This window comes from Primulina tabacum, chromosome 10, assembly GCF_025594145.1.
Source record: "Primulina tabacum isolate GXHZ01 chromosome 10, ASM2559414v2, whole genome shotgun sequence".
Lineage (NCBI taxonomy): Eukaryota > Viridiplantae > Streptophyta > Magnoliopsida > Lamiales > Gesneriaceae > Primulina > Primulina tabacum.
The window spans coordinates 28,885,846-28,899,786 of record NC_134559.1 but is presented as its reverse complement, the minus strand read 5'-3'; the positions used below and the strand labels follow the sequence as shown (position 1 = coordinate 28,899,786).

At 42.2% G+C, this 13,941-nt stretch overlaps 12 non-coding genes and 1 pseudogene across 12 annotated transcripts; all 13 read left to right on the top strand.

Annotated features, from left to right (window-relative positions):
• The first annotated feature begins 3,423 nt into the window (after window positions 1-3,423).
• LOC142513251 (5S ribosomal RNA) lies at window positions 3,424-3,542 on the top strand. Its single transcript, XR_012809208.1, has one exon. It is a non-coding gene; the product is annotated as a 5S ribosomal RNA (ribosomal RNA).
• Window positions 3,543-4,225: 683 nt separating this feature from the next.
• Window positions 4,226-4,344, top strand: LOC142517095 (5S ribosomal RNA). The gene has a single exon (XR_012812854.1). It is a non-coding gene; the product is annotated as a 5S ribosomal RNA (ribosomal RNA).
• A 1,409-nt stretch (window positions 4,345-5,753) lies between these two features.
• On the top strand, window positions 5,754-5,872 carry LOC142513521 (5S ribosomal RNA). Its single transcript, XR_012809464.1, has one exon. It is a non-coding gene; the product is annotated as a 5S ribosomal RNA (ribosomal RNA).
• A 682-nt stretch (window positions 5,873-6,554) lies between these two features.
• LOC142514646 (5S ribosomal RNA) lies at window positions 6,555-6,673 on the top strand. The gene has a single exon (XR_012810531.1). It is a non-coding gene; the product is annotated as a 5S ribosomal RNA (ribosomal RNA).
• Window positions 6,674-7,353: 680 nt separating this feature from the next.
• Window positions 7,354-7,472, top strand: LOC142516465 (5S ribosomal RNA). Its single transcript, XR_012812258.1, has one exon. It is a non-coding gene; the product is annotated as a 5S ribosomal RNA (ribosomal RNA).
• Window positions 7,473-8,176: 704 nt separating this feature from the next.
• LOC142516074 (5S ribosomal RNA) lies at window positions 8,177-8,295 on the top strand. Its single transcript, XR_012811888.1, has one exon. It is a non-coding gene; the product is annotated as a 5S ribosomal RNA (ribosomal RNA).
• A 685-nt stretch (window positions 8,296-8,980) lies between these two features.
• Window positions 8,981-9,099, top strand: LOC142515907 (5S ribosomal RNA). Its single transcript, XR_012811728.1, has one exon. It is a non-coding gene; the product is annotated as a 5S ribosomal RNA (ribosomal RNA).
• Window positions 9,100-9,781: 682 nt separating this feature from the next.
• Window positions 9,782-9,904, top strand: LOC142510378 (5S ribosomal RNA). Its single transcript, XR_012808493.1, has one exon. It is a non-coding gene; the product is annotated as a 5S ribosomal RNA (ribosomal RNA).
• Window positions 9,905-10,588: 684 nt separating this feature from the next.
• Window positions 10,589-10,705, top strand: LOC142517268 (5S ribosomal RNA). The gene has a single exon (XR_012813022.1). It is a non-coding gene; the product is annotated as a 5S ribosomal RNA (ribosomal RNA).
• A 680-nt stretch (window positions 10,706-11,385) lies between these two features.
• Window positions 11,386-11,503, top strand: LOC142509796 (5S ribosomal RNA). The gene has a single exon (XR_012807950.1). It is a non-coding gene; the product is annotated as a 5S ribosomal RNA (ribosomal RNA).
• A 675-nt stretch (window positions 11,504-12,178) lies between these two features.
• LOC142510929 (5S ribosomal RNA) lies at window positions 12,179-12,296 on the top strand. Its single transcript, XR_012808693.1, has one exon. It is a non-coding gene; the product is annotated as a 5S ribosomal RNA (ribosomal RNA).
• A 613-nt stretch (window positions 12,297-12,909) lies between these two features.
• Window positions 12,910-13,025, top strand: LOC142512266 (5S ribosomal RNA; annotated as a pseudogene).
• A 670-nt stretch (window positions 13,026-13,695) lies between these two features.
• Window positions 13,696-13,809, top strand: LOC142516057 (5S ribosomal RNA). The gene has a single exon (XR_012811872.1). It is a non-coding gene; the product is annotated as a 5S ribosomal RNA (ribosomal RNA).
• The last annotated feature ends 132 nt before the right edge of the window (window positions 13,810-13,941 follow it).

Sequence of the window (13,941 nt, the reverse complement as noted above, 5' to 3'; positions counted from 1 at the left end):
TTCCAACTGACTTTATATGTGTTTCCACATCGTTTGACAGTTAGTATGATTTCATCAGTTGATGTTTTAACTGAGCATGAGTTTTTATCAAATTGTACCGAGAATCCATTGTCGCATAACTGACTGATGCTAATCAAGTTATACTTCAGATTCTCTACTAATAAAACATCTTTAATAGTAAAGTTACCATGGATAAGCTTACCCTTACCCACGGTTTTACCTTTGAAATTATCTCCGAAACTGATGTTTGGACCACTATATTTGGTCAGTTGAGATAGCATACTTGCATCTCCTGTCATATGTCGTGAGCAACCACTGTCCAAATACCATATTGAATTTTTATCTGTACCTGTTACCTGCAAGCACACACATAATATGATTTGGTACCCATATCTATTTGGGTCCAAAACTTATTAGTCCCTTTGGAACCCATACTTGGATTAGTCTAACTGACTTTCCAGTAGCTGTATTCCAAATGGTTTTTCTAGGCTTTTGTGTGCTTAATGAGTAGTGTACAGTTGATACAGTATGTGTTTTAGTCTTATTCAACTGATTGTTCAATCTGTATCTCTTCTGAACTGGCTTGCAGTTATAGTAATTGACATAGTCATTCGAATAGTTTTTGTGAAATCTTTTTGATGACCCGCTTTGTGAATCAGTTGAAAGCTTTTGGCTATAGCCAATCCCATATCTTCTAGCCTTGTTCAACTTCTCAGTAGGTTGTTCAATCAGTTTACTGGGCTCAATTTGTTCTTGTACCACTGCTGATTTGACAAAGTGAATGTACTTCCCTTTGTTCATTGTCAGCTTTGGTTGAGTATCATTTGAAAACGTTTCTCCTTGATTACTGAACCCTAAACCAGTTTTATCAGAAACTGATTTTTGTGAATTTTGCATCTCATTCAGTGCAGTAGACGACTTATTCCAAGATTGAATGAGTTCAGTCTGTTTTGAATTTTCAAGGATCAATTTCTGGGTCAGTGACTGATCTTTCTTTCTCTCTACTTTTAACTCAGCAATTTCCCTTTTTAGACTCAACCCATCAACTGATTCATCAGTTTTGGTTTTATTGTCCATGGGATCATTTTGCTTTGACTTTATTTTCTCAAATGATGATGCAAGTTTCTGGTACTCATTTACCATTTCATGCAATGTTAAAATGAGTTCTTCTCGTGTAAAATCAGTTGAACTAAAATCAAATACCTGTTGACTTGTAGATTCTGCTTCTGTATCATTGGCCATTAGACATTTGACTTCCTCTTCATCACTTGAGCTATATGAGCTTTCTGGTTCTGATTCGTCACTATCAGTTTCTGCCCATTTGGATTTGTTCTCTTCAGCTAATAGAACCTCATGTTTCTTTTTGTAGGTTTTCTTATCATCTCTGGATCTTCTCTTATGCTCATATGATTTCTTTCTTCTGTCAGTTGATCCTTGACTGTCATTTTTAGGTTTAGGACAGTTAGCAATATAATGACCTGTTTTGCCACAATTGTAGCAAGCATTTATTTCTTCTTTGGAATTGTTTATCTGGTATTGCTTCTGAAAGTTTCCTTGGTTTTTTCTCATGAACCTCCCAAACTTTTTGATGAATAATGACATAGCATCATTGCTTAACTGATCGGCAGATTTCTCGACTGAACTGGTTGATTCAGTTCTTACAGCTGCTAGAGCAGTTGTAGCTGTAGGAGTAAATGGTTCTCCTTCTCTGCTCTGCAATTCAAATTCATAAGCCTTTAAATCAGCAAATAGTTCATGAAGTTCGATCTGGTTCAAGTCTTTAGATTCTCTCATAGCCATAGTTTTGACATCTCATTCCTTTGGAAGACCTCTCATCACTTTTAGTGCAACAACCTCTTTGTTAGTATACACCTTTTCGAGTACATTTAATTCATTTACAATACTGCTCACCCTTTCATCATACTCATTCATTGATTCTCCAACCTTCATTTTGATATTGTCAAATTTCTGAACAGCAACAGAGAGTTTATTTTCTTTTGTTTGGTCATTTCCTTCATATAACTGAATCAACTTTTCCCAAATTTCTTTTGCTGTTTTGCACATCTTTATTTTGTTGAATGTTGCTTTGTCCAGTGTTTTGTATAGAGTATCTTTGGCCACATTGTCAAGATTGGCTTTTCTTTTGTCCTCAGTTGTCCACTCTTCTCTGGGCTTTTGAATTCTCTGTGGTGCCCCTTCAGTTATGGCAATTGCTGTATTTGATTTTAGAATCTTCATGGGTCTGTCTGTTATAACATATCACATGTCATCATCTTGTGCAGCTAAGTGAGCCTGCATTCTGATTTTCCAGTCATCGAAATCTTCTCTTGAGAGCATAGGAATTTTATTGAATGAAGTCATGCTAGCAGATTTATAGATCAGAAATATTCAAGAACAAGATTCAACCGCTCTGATACCACTTGATAGGATCGATTGACGTGTCAAGAGTGTTTAGAAGGGGGGGTTGAATAAACACTCTCAATTAATATTGGTCTTATCGAATTTTTGAGTTCAGTTTGGTGGAAAACTGATTCTCGAAATACTGTTGGTCAATATCAATCAGTTAAACTGAGGTAGTTGCGGAAGGTAACTGACTGACAGATAGAATACAGAACTGAAATAAAATACACAAGGATTGTTTCTGGATGTTCGGAGAATTCAATTACTCCTACGTCACCCCTTCTATCACAGGGATAGGATTTCCACTAAAAGACTTTGATCCAATACAACACTTGTACAGACCCACTTCAGTTAGGACTTACCCACTGCCTAAATATAAACTCTTAGTATTACAAAATGATCTCTGTGCGTAACTGATCTTAGCACTATTGAATTAACAAATATTACAGAGTCCTAGTTTGCTCAACTTGTAGCCTTGATTGCTACGAATAAATCAAGTAAAAGTGAGCTGAGATTTTGACAGAGTAATAGCAAGTTTTGAATGATGTATCGTTGCTTCTTCTTTTTCTTGTGCCATATTTATACTCTTCTTTTCCAACGGTAATCTTGAGATAAATTTGAATCTTTGTATCCGTTGGTTTCCACTTGATTATTCCTTCGATATTGTTTGCTTCATTTATTGTAATTCGGCGTCTTCATTGCTTTGTCCGGAATACGTTGTTTTAAGTAGTCTTGGTTGTTGTGCGGTGCTCTTGTAATCTGTTATGTCTTCTTTGTTCTTTCCCGAGACATCTTCAGTTGAGAGACTTTGAGGCATTCGGCTGAATGTTTTAACTGATCAGTTCCAACTGATCAGTTTACTCTGTATCATTGTATCAGCTGATTTCAGTTGATAAGTTCAGTTGCCGAATTTTCTTGCGCGTATCAGTTGATTCATATTTTGTTAATCGATTGATTCATGTTTTGTCAAACTCCAGAATCTAGTTTCCAACAGGATATAAGAATAAACATCCACTCAATGTCGGGTGCGATCATACCAGCACTAATGCACCGGATCCCATCAGAACTCCGAAGTTAAGCATGCTTGGGCGAGAGCAGTACTAGGATGGGTGACCCCCTGAGAAATCCTTGTGTTGCACCCCTTTTCGTGTTTTTCTATTTTTGATTACTTGTTGACAGACGATTTTCGGCTGAAATCATCTGAATCTCGATCGGGACCAGATAAGACATGTGAAATGAAAGTAGCTCGGGCACTGCCGGATTTGGACAAAATTGTAGGCTAATTTGATTGTAAACAGGCAAACGGACGAGACTCATTGCTACGCAATGAGATGACAAGATTTTAGCCGAATTCCTTCTCTAAGACCCTCTAATTTGCGATTTACCGCTTCTGTTAAGTTTTCGTTTCCTCGAGAAATCCGCTTAGGAAGTTCGAAATTCGATTCCGGTTCCATTTTATCGTATCCCAGGCATAATAATAGCTTTGCATTCGATATTTCCTTATTTTATTTTTTTTTTCTATTTTCTGGGAACATTTATTGATTTTTGTTGTCGTGAGCCGGTTCTGTGCGGAAGAGTATGACGAAGATTACTCCAGAGACGGTTAACTCATTAAAAACAATTATTTCGACTTTTTATCCATAATTTACGTAAACGGTCGCGACACGAGGTCTTCCCAGGGTGGTCACCCATCCTAGCTCTTCCATCGCGCGAGAAGGCTTAACTTCATGGTTATGATTGGGCGAGAGCAGTGCCGCGTGTTGTCCATCGCCGTCCGCTCCACACGTACTCGAGGGATATAAGAATAAATATCCCACTCAATGTCGGGTGCGATCATACCAGCACTAATGCACCGGATCCCATTAGAACTCCGATGTTAAACGTGCTTGGGCGAGAGCAGTACTAGGATGTGTGACCCCCTGGGAAGTTCTAGTGTTGCACCCATTTTCGTGTTTTTCTATTTTTGATTTCTTATTGACAGACGATTTTCGGCTCAAATCATCTGAATCTGGATCGTGACCAGATAAGGCATGAGAAATCAACGTAGCTCGGGCACTGCCGGATTTGGACAAAATTGTAGGCTAATTTGAATGTAAACGGGCAAACGACCGAGACTCTTTACTACGCAATGAGCTGACGAGATTTTAGCCGAATTCCTTCTCTAAGACCCTCTAATTTGCGATTTACCGCTTCTCTTAAGCTTCTGTTTCCTCGAGAAATCCGCTTAGGAAGTTCTAAATTCGATCCCAGTTCCATTTTATCGTATCCCAGGCATATTAATAGCTTTACATTCGCTATTCCTTCTTCTTATTTTTTTTCTATTTTCTGGGAACATTTATCGATTTTTGTTGTCGTGAGCCGGTTCTGTGCGGAAGAGTATGACGCAGATTACTCCGGAGACGGTTAACTCATTGAAAAAAATTATTTCGACTGTTTTATCCATAATTTATGTAAACGGTCGCGACACGAGGTCTTCCCGGGGAGGTCACCCATCCTAGCACTGCCATTGCGCCAGAACGCTTAACTTCATGGTTATGATTGGGCGAGAGCAGTGCCGCGTGTTGTCCATCGCCGCCCACTCTACACGTACTTAAGGGATATAAGAATAAACATCCCACTCAATGTCGGGTGCGATCATACCAGCACTAATGCACCGGATCCCATCATACCCTTTTCGTGTTTTTCTATTTTTGATTACTTGTTGACAGACGATTTTCGGCTCAAATCATCTGAATCTCGATAGGGACCAGATAAGACATGTGAAATGAAATTAGCTCGGGCACTGCCGGATTTTGACAAAATTGTAGGCTAATTTGATTGTAAACGGGCAAACGGACGAGACTTATTACTACGCAATGAGCTGACGAGATTTTAGCCTAATTTCTTCTCTAAGACCCTCTAATTTGCGATTTACCACTTCTGTTAAGCTTTCGTTTCCTCGAGAAATCCGCTTAGGAAGTTCGAAATTCGATTCCGGTTCCATTTTATCGTATCCCAGGCATAATAATAGCTTTACATTCGTTATTTCCTTCTTCTTATTTTTTTTCTATTTTCTGTGAACATTTATCGATTTTGTTGTCGTGAGCCGGTTCTGTGCGGAATGGTATGACGCAGATTACTCCGGAGACGGTTAACTCATTAAGAACAATTATTTCGACTGTTTTATCCATAATTTACGTAAACGATCGCGACACGAGGTCTTCCCAGGGAGGTCACCCATCCTAGCTCTACCATCGCGCCAGAACGCTTAACTTCATGGTTATGATTGGGCGAGAGCAGTGCCGCGTGTTGTCCATCGCCGCCCGCTCCACACGTACTCGAGGGATATAAGAATAAACATCCGAGTCAATGTCGGGTGCGATCATACCAGCACTAATGCACCGAATCCCATCAGAACTCCGAAGTTAAGCGTGCTTGGGCGAGAGCAGTACTAAGATGGATGACCTCCTGGGAAGTTCTCGTGTTGCACCCCTTTTCGTGTTTTTCTATTTTTGATTACTTGTTGACAGACGATTTTCGGCTCAAATCATCTGAATCTCGATCGTGACCAGATAAGACATGTGAAATGAAAGTAGTTCGGGCACTGCCGGATTTGGACAAAATTGTAGGCTAATTTGATTGTAAACGGGCAAACGGACGAGGCTCATATCACGCAATGAGCTGACGAGATTTTAGCCGAATTCCTTCTCTAAGACCCTCTAATTTGCGATTTACAGCTTCTGTTAAGCTTTCGTTTCCTCGAGAAATCCGCTTAGGAAGTTCGAAATTCGATTCCGGTTCCATTTTATCGTATCCCAGGCATAATAATAGCTTTACATTCGTTATATCCTTCTTCTTATTTTTTTTATATTTTCTGGGAACATTTATCGATTTTTGTTGTCGTGAGCCGGTTCTGTGCGGAAGGGTATGACGCAGATTACTCCGGAGACGGTTAACTCATTAAAAACAATTATTTCGACTGTTTTATCCATAATTTACGTAAACGGTCGCGACACGAGGACTTTCCAGGGAGGTCACCCATCCTAGCTCTGCCATCGCGCCAGAACGCTTAACTTCATGGTTATGATTGGGCGAGGGCAGTGCCGCGTGTTGTCCATCGCCGCCCGCTCCACACGTACTCGAGGGATATAAGAATAAACATCCTACCCAATGTCGGGTGCGATCATACCAGCACTAATGCACCGGATCCCATCAGAACTCCGATGTCAAGCGTGCTTGGGCGAGAGCAGTACTAGGATGGGTGACCCCCTTTGAAGTCCTCGTGTTGCACCCCTTTTCGTGTTTTTCTATTTTTGATTACTTTTTGACAGACGATTTTCGGCTTAAATCATCTGAATCTCGATCCGGACCAGATAAGACATGTGAAATGAAAGTATCTCGGGCACTGCCGGATTTCGACAAAATTGTAGGCTAATTTGATTGTAAACGGGCAAACGGACGAGACTCATTACTACGCAATGAGCTGACGAGATTTTAGCCGAATTCCTTTTCTTAGACCCTCTAATTTGCGATTTATTGCTTCTGTTAAGCTTTCGTTTCCTCGAGAAATCTGCTTAGGAAGTTCGAAATTCGATTCCGGTTCCATTTTATCGTATCCCAGGCATAATAATAGCTTTACATTCGTTATTTTCTTCTTATTTTTTTTTCTATTTTCTGTGAACATTTATCGATTTTTGTTGTCGTGAGCCAGTTCTGTGCGGAAGGGTATGACGCAGATTACTCCGTACACGGTTAACTCATTAAAAACAATATTTCGACTGTTTTATCCATAATTTATGTAAACGGTCGCGATACGAGGTCTTCCCAGGGAGGTCACCCATCCTAGCTCTGCCATCGCGCCATAACGCTTAACTTCATGGTTATGATTGGGCAAGAGCAGTGCCGCGTGTTGTCCATCGCCGCCCGCTCCACACGTACTCGAGGGATATAAGAAGTATGATCCCACCCAATGTCAGGTGCGATCATACCAGCACTAATGCACCGGATCCCATCAGAACTCCGAAGTTAAGCGTGCTTGGGCGAGAGCAGTACTAGGATGCGTGACCCCCTGGGATGTCCTCGTGTTGCACCCTTTTTCGTGTTTTTCTATTTTTGATTACTTATTGACAGACGATTTTCGGCTCAAATCATCTGAATCTCGATCGGGACCAGATAAGACATGTGAAATGAAAGTAGCTCGGGCACTGCCGGATTTGGACAAAATTGTAGGCTAATTTGATTGTTAACGGACGAGACTCATTACTACGCAATGAGCTGACGAGATTTTAGCCGAATTTATTCTCTAAGACCCTCTAATATGCGATTTACCGCTGTTAAGCTTTCGTTTCCTCGAGAAATCCGCTTAGGAAGTTCGAAATTCGATTCCGGTTCCATTTTATCGTATCCAAGGCATTATAATAGCTTTACATTCGTTATTTCCTTTTTCTTATTTTTTTTCTATTTTCTGGGAACGTTTATCGATTTTTGTTGTCGTGAGCCAGTTCTGTGCGGAAGGGTATAACGCAGATTACTCCGGAGACGGTTAACTCATTAAAAACAATTATTTCGACTGTTTTATACATAATTTATGTATTATTTCGACTGTTTTATCCATAATTTACGTAAACGGTCGCGACACGAGGTCTTCCCAAGGAGGTCACCCATCCTAGCTCTGCCATCATGCCAGAACGCTTAACTTCATGGTTATGATTGGGCTAGAGCAGTGCCGCGTGTTGTCCATCGCCGCCCGCTCCACACGTACTCGAGGGATATAAGAATAAATATCCCACCCAATGTCGGGTGCGATCATACCAGCACTAATGCACCGGATCCCATCAGAGCTCCGAAATTAAGCGTACTTGGGCGAGAGCAGTATTAGGATGGGTGACCCCCTGGGAAGTCCTCGTGTTGCACCCCTTTTCGTGTTTTTCTATTTTTGATTACTTGTTGACAGACGATTTTCGACTCAAATCATCTGAATCTCGATCGGGACCAGATAAGACATGTGAAATGAAAGTAGCTCGGGCACTGCCGGATTTGGACAAAATTGTAGGCTAATTTGATTGTAAACGGGAAAACGGACGAGACTCATTACTACGCAATGAGCTGACGAGATTTTAGCCGAATTCCTTCTCTAAGACCCTCTAATTTGCGATTTACCGCTTCTGTTAAGTTTTCGTTTCCTCGAGAAATCCGCTTAGGAAAGTCGAAATTCGATTCCGATTCCATTTTATCGTATCTCAGGAATAATAATAGCTTTGCATTCGTTATTTCCTTCTTCTTTTTTTTTTTCTCTATTTTCTGGCAACATTTATCGATTTTTGTTGTCGTGAACCGGTTCTTTGCGGAAGGGTATGACGCAGATTACTCCGGTGACGGTTAACTCATTAAAAACAATTATTTCGACTGTTTTATCCATAATTTACGTAAACGGTCGCGACACGAGGTCTTCCCAGGGAGGTCACCCATCCTAGGTCTTCCATCGCGCCAGAACGCTTAACTCCATGGTTATGATTGGGCGAGAGCAGTGCCGCGTGTTGTCCATCGCCGCCCGCTCCACACGTACTCGAGGGATATAAGAAGTATCATCCCACCCAATGTCGGGTGCGATCATACCAGCACCAATGCACCGGATCCCATCAGAACTCCGAAGTTAAGCGTGCTTGATCGAGAGCAGTACTAAGATGGGTGACCCCCTGCGAAGTCCTCGTGTTGCACCCCTTTCCGTGTTTTTCTATTTTTGATTACTTGTTGACAGACGATTTTCGGCTCAAATCATCTGAATCTCGATCGTGACCAGATAAGACATGTGAAATGAAAGTAACTCGGACACTGCCGGATTTGGACAAAATTGTAGGCTAATTTGATTGTAAACGGGCAAACGACCGAGACTCTTTACTACGCAATGAGCTGACGAGATTTTAGCCGAATTCCTTCTCTAAGACCCTCTAATTAGCGATTTACCGCTTCTGTTAAGTTTTCGTTTCCTCGAGAAATCCGCTTAGGAAGTCGAAATTCGATTCCGGTTCCATTTTTATCGTATCCCAGGCATAATAATAGCTTTACATTCGTTATTTCCTTCTCTTATTTTTTTTTCTATTTCTCTGGGAACATTTATCGATTTTTGTTGTCGTGAACCGGTTCTTTGCGGAAGGGTATGACGCAGATTACTCCCGGTGACGGTTAACTCATTAAAACAATTATTTTAACTGTTTTATCCATAATTTACGTAAACGGTCGCGACACGAGGTCTTCCCAGGGAGGTCACCCATCCTAGGTCTGCCATCACGCCATAACGCTTAACTTCATGGTTATGATTGGGCGAGAGCAGTTCCGCGTGTTGTCCATCGCCGCCCGCTCCACACGTACTCGAGGGATATAAGAATAACATCCCACCTCAAGGTGGTGCGATCATACCAGCACTAATGCATCGGATCCCATCAGAACTCCGAAGTTAAGCGTGCTTGGGCAGTAGGAGAGCAGTACTAGGATGGGTGACCCCCTGGAAATCCTCGTGTTGCACCCCTTTCGTGTTTTTTCTATTTTGATTACTTGTTGACAGACGATTTTTCGGCCTAAATCATCTGAATCTCGATCGGGACCAGATAAGACATGTGAAATGAAAGTAGCTCGGGCACTGCCGGATTGGACAAAATTGTAGGACTAATTTGATTGTAAACGGGCAACGGACGAGACTCATTACTACGCAATGAGCTGACGAGATTTTCAGCCGGAATTCCTTTCTCTAAGACCCTCTAATTTGCGATTTACCGCTTCTGTTAAGTTTTCGTTTCCTCGACAAATCCGCATAGGAAGTTCGAAATTCGATTCCGGTTCCATTTATCGTATTCAGGAATAATAATAGCTTTACATTCGTTATTTCCTTCTTTATTTTTTTTTCCTATTTTCTGTGAAACATTTATCGATTTTTGTTGTCGTGAACCGGTTCTGTTGCGGAAGGGTATGACGCAGATTACTCCGGAGACGGTTAACTCATTAAAAACAATTATTTCGACTGTTTTATCCATAATTTACGTAAACGGTCGCGACACGAGGTCTTCCCAGGGAGGTTACCCATCCTAGCTCTGCCATCGCGCCAGAACACTTAACTTCATGGTTATGATTGGGCGAGAGCAGTGCCGCGTGTTGTCCATCGCCGCCCGCTCCACACGTACTCGAGGGATATAAGAATAAACATCCCACTCAAAGTTGGTGCGATCATACCAGCACTAATGCATCGGATCCCATCAGAACTCCGAAGTTAAGCGTGCTTGGGCGAGAGCAGTACTAGATGGGTGACCCCCTGGAAGTCCTCGTGTTGCACCCCTTTTCGTGTTTTTCTATTTTTGATTACTTTTTGACAGACGATTTTCGGCTTAAATCATCTGAATCTCGATCGGGACCAGATAAGACATGTGAAATGAAAGTAGCTCGGGCACTGCCGGATTTGGACAAAATTGTAGGCTAATTTGATTGTAAACGGGCAAACGGACGAGACTCATTACTACGCAATGAGCTGACGAGATTTCAGCCGAATTCCTTTTCTAAGACCCTCTAATTTGCGATTTACCGCTTCTGTTAAGCTTTCGTTTCCTCGACAAATCCGCATAGGAAGTTCGAAACTCGATTCCGGTTCCATTTTATCGTATTCAGACATAATAATAGCTTTACATTCGTTATTTCGTTCTTCTTATTTTTTTTTCTATTTTCTGTGAACATTTATCGATTTTTGTTGTCGTGAGCCGGTTCTGTGCGGAAGGGTATGACGCAGATTACTCCGGAGACGGTTAACTCATTAAAAATAATATTTCGACTGTTTTATCCATAATTTACGTAAACGGTCGCGACACGAGGTCTTCCCAGGGAGGTCACCCATCCTAGCTCTTCCATTGCGCCAGAACACTTAACTTCATGGTTATGATTGGGCGAGAGCAGTGCCGCGTGTTGTCCATCGCCGCCCGCTCACACGTTCTCGAGGGATCTAAGAATAAACATCCCACTCAAAGTTGGTGCGATCATACTAGCACTAATGCACGGATCCCATCAGAACCTCCGAAGTTAAGCGTGCTTGGGCGAGAGCAGTACTAGGATGGGTGACCCCTGGGAAGTCCTCGTGTTGCACCCTTTTCGTGTTTTTCTTTTTGATTACTTGTTGACAGACGATTTTCGGCTCAAATCATCTGAATCTCGATCGGGACCAGATAAGACATGTGAAATGAAAGTAGCTCGGGCACTGCCGGATTTGGACAAAATTGTAGGCTAATTTGATTGTAAACGGGCAAACGGACGAGACTCATTACTACGCAATGAGCTGACGAGATTTTAGCCGAATTCCTTCTCTAAGACCCTCTAATTTGCGATTTACCGCTTCTGTTAAGCTTTCGTTTCCTCGAGAAATCCGCTTAGGAAGTTCGAAATTCGATTCCGGTTCCATTTTATCGTATCCCAGGCATAATAATAGCTTTACATTCGTTATTTCCTTCTTCTTATTTTTCTATTTTCTGGGAACATTTATCGATTTTTGTTGTCGTGAGCCGGTTCTGTGCGGAAGGGTATGACGCAGATTACTCCGGAGACGGTTAACTCATTAAAAACAATTATTTCGACTGTTTTATCCATAATTTACGTAAACGGTCGCGACACGAGGTCTTCCCAGGGAGGTCACCCATCCTACCTCTGCCATCGCGCCAGAACGCTTAACCATGGTTATGATTGGGCGAGAGCAGTGCCGCGTGTTGTCCATCGCCGCCCGCTCCACACGTACTCGAGGGATATAAGAATAAACATCCCACTCAATGTCGGGTGCGATCATACCAGCACTAATGCACCGGATCCCATCAGAACTCCGAAGTTAAGCGTGCTTGGGCGAGAGCAGTACTAGGATGGGTGACCCCTGGGAAGTCCTCGTGTTGCACCCTTTTCGTTTTTCTATTTTTGATTACTTGTTGACAGACGATTTTCGGCTCAAATCATCTGAATCTCGATCGGGACCAGATAAGACATGTGAAATGAAAGTAGCTCGGGCACTGCCGGATTTGGACAAAATTGTAGGCTAATTTGATTGTAAACGGGCAAACGGACGAGACTCATTACTACGCAATGAGCTGACGAGATTTTAGCCGAATTCCTTCTCTAAGACCTCTAATTTGCGATTTACCGCTTCTGTTAAGCTTTGTTTCCTCGAGAAATCCGCTTAGAAGTTGAAATTCGATTCCGGTTCCATTTTATCGTATCCAGGCATAATAATAGCTTTACATTCGTATTTCCTTCTTCTTATTTTTTCTATTTTCTGGGAACATTTATCGATTGTTGTCGTGAGTTCTGTGCGGAAGGGTTAGACCAGATACGGTAAAGTAAAAACAATATTTCGACTGTTTATCCATAATTTACGTAAACGGTCGCGACACGAGGTCTTCCCAGGGAGGTCACCATCCTAGCTCTGCCATCGCGCCAGAACGCTTAACTTCATGGTTATGATTGGGCGAAGCCGTGTTGCGGGCAGTACTCGAGGGGATATGAATAAACATCCCACAATGCGATCATACCAGCACTAATGCCGGATCCCATCAGAACTCCGAAGTTAAGCGTGCTTGGGCGAGAGCAGTACTAGGATGGGTGACCCTGGGAAGTCCTCGTGCACCCTTTTCGTGTTTTTCTATTTTTGATTACTTGTTGACAGAGATTTTCGGCTCAAATCATCTGAATCTCGATCGGGACCAGATAAGACATGTGAAATGAAAGTAGCTCGGGCACTGCCGGATTTGGACAAAATGTAGGCTAATTTGATTGTAAACGGGCAAACGGACGAGACTCATTACTACGCAATGAGCTGACGAGATTTTAGCCGAATTTTCTCTAAGACCCTCTAATTTGCGATTTACCGCTTCTGTTAAGCTTCGTTTCCTCGAGAAATCCGCTTAGGAAGTTCGAAATTCGATTCCGGTTCCATTTTATCGTATCCCAGGCATAATAATAGCTTTACATTCGTTATTTCCTTCTTCTTATTTTTTTTATTTTCTGGGAACATTTATCGTTTTGTTGTCGTGAGCCGGTTCTGTGCGGAAGGGTATGACGCAGATTACTCCGGAGACGGTTTCAACTCATTATAAAACCATTTTTCGACTTGTTTTCATCCTAACTTTACGTAAACGGTCGCGGACACGAGGTTTCCCAGGGAGGTCACCCATCCTACCTCTGCCATCGCGCCAGAACGCTTAACTTCATGGTTATGATTGGGCGAGAGCAGTGCCGGTGTTGTCCATCGCCGCCCGCTCCACACGTACTCGAGGGATAAGAATAAACATCCCACTCAATGTCGGGTGCGATCATACCAGCACTAATGCACCGGATCCCATCAGAACTCCGAAGTTAAGCGTGCTTGGGCGAGAGTACTAGGATGGGTGACCCTGGGAAGTCCTCGTGTTGCACCCTTTTCGTGTTTTTCTATTTTGATTACTTGTTGACAGACGATTTTCGGCTCAATCATATGAATCCGATCGGACCAGATAAGACATGTGAATGAAGTAGCTAGGGGCACTGCCGATTTGGACAAATTGTAGGCTA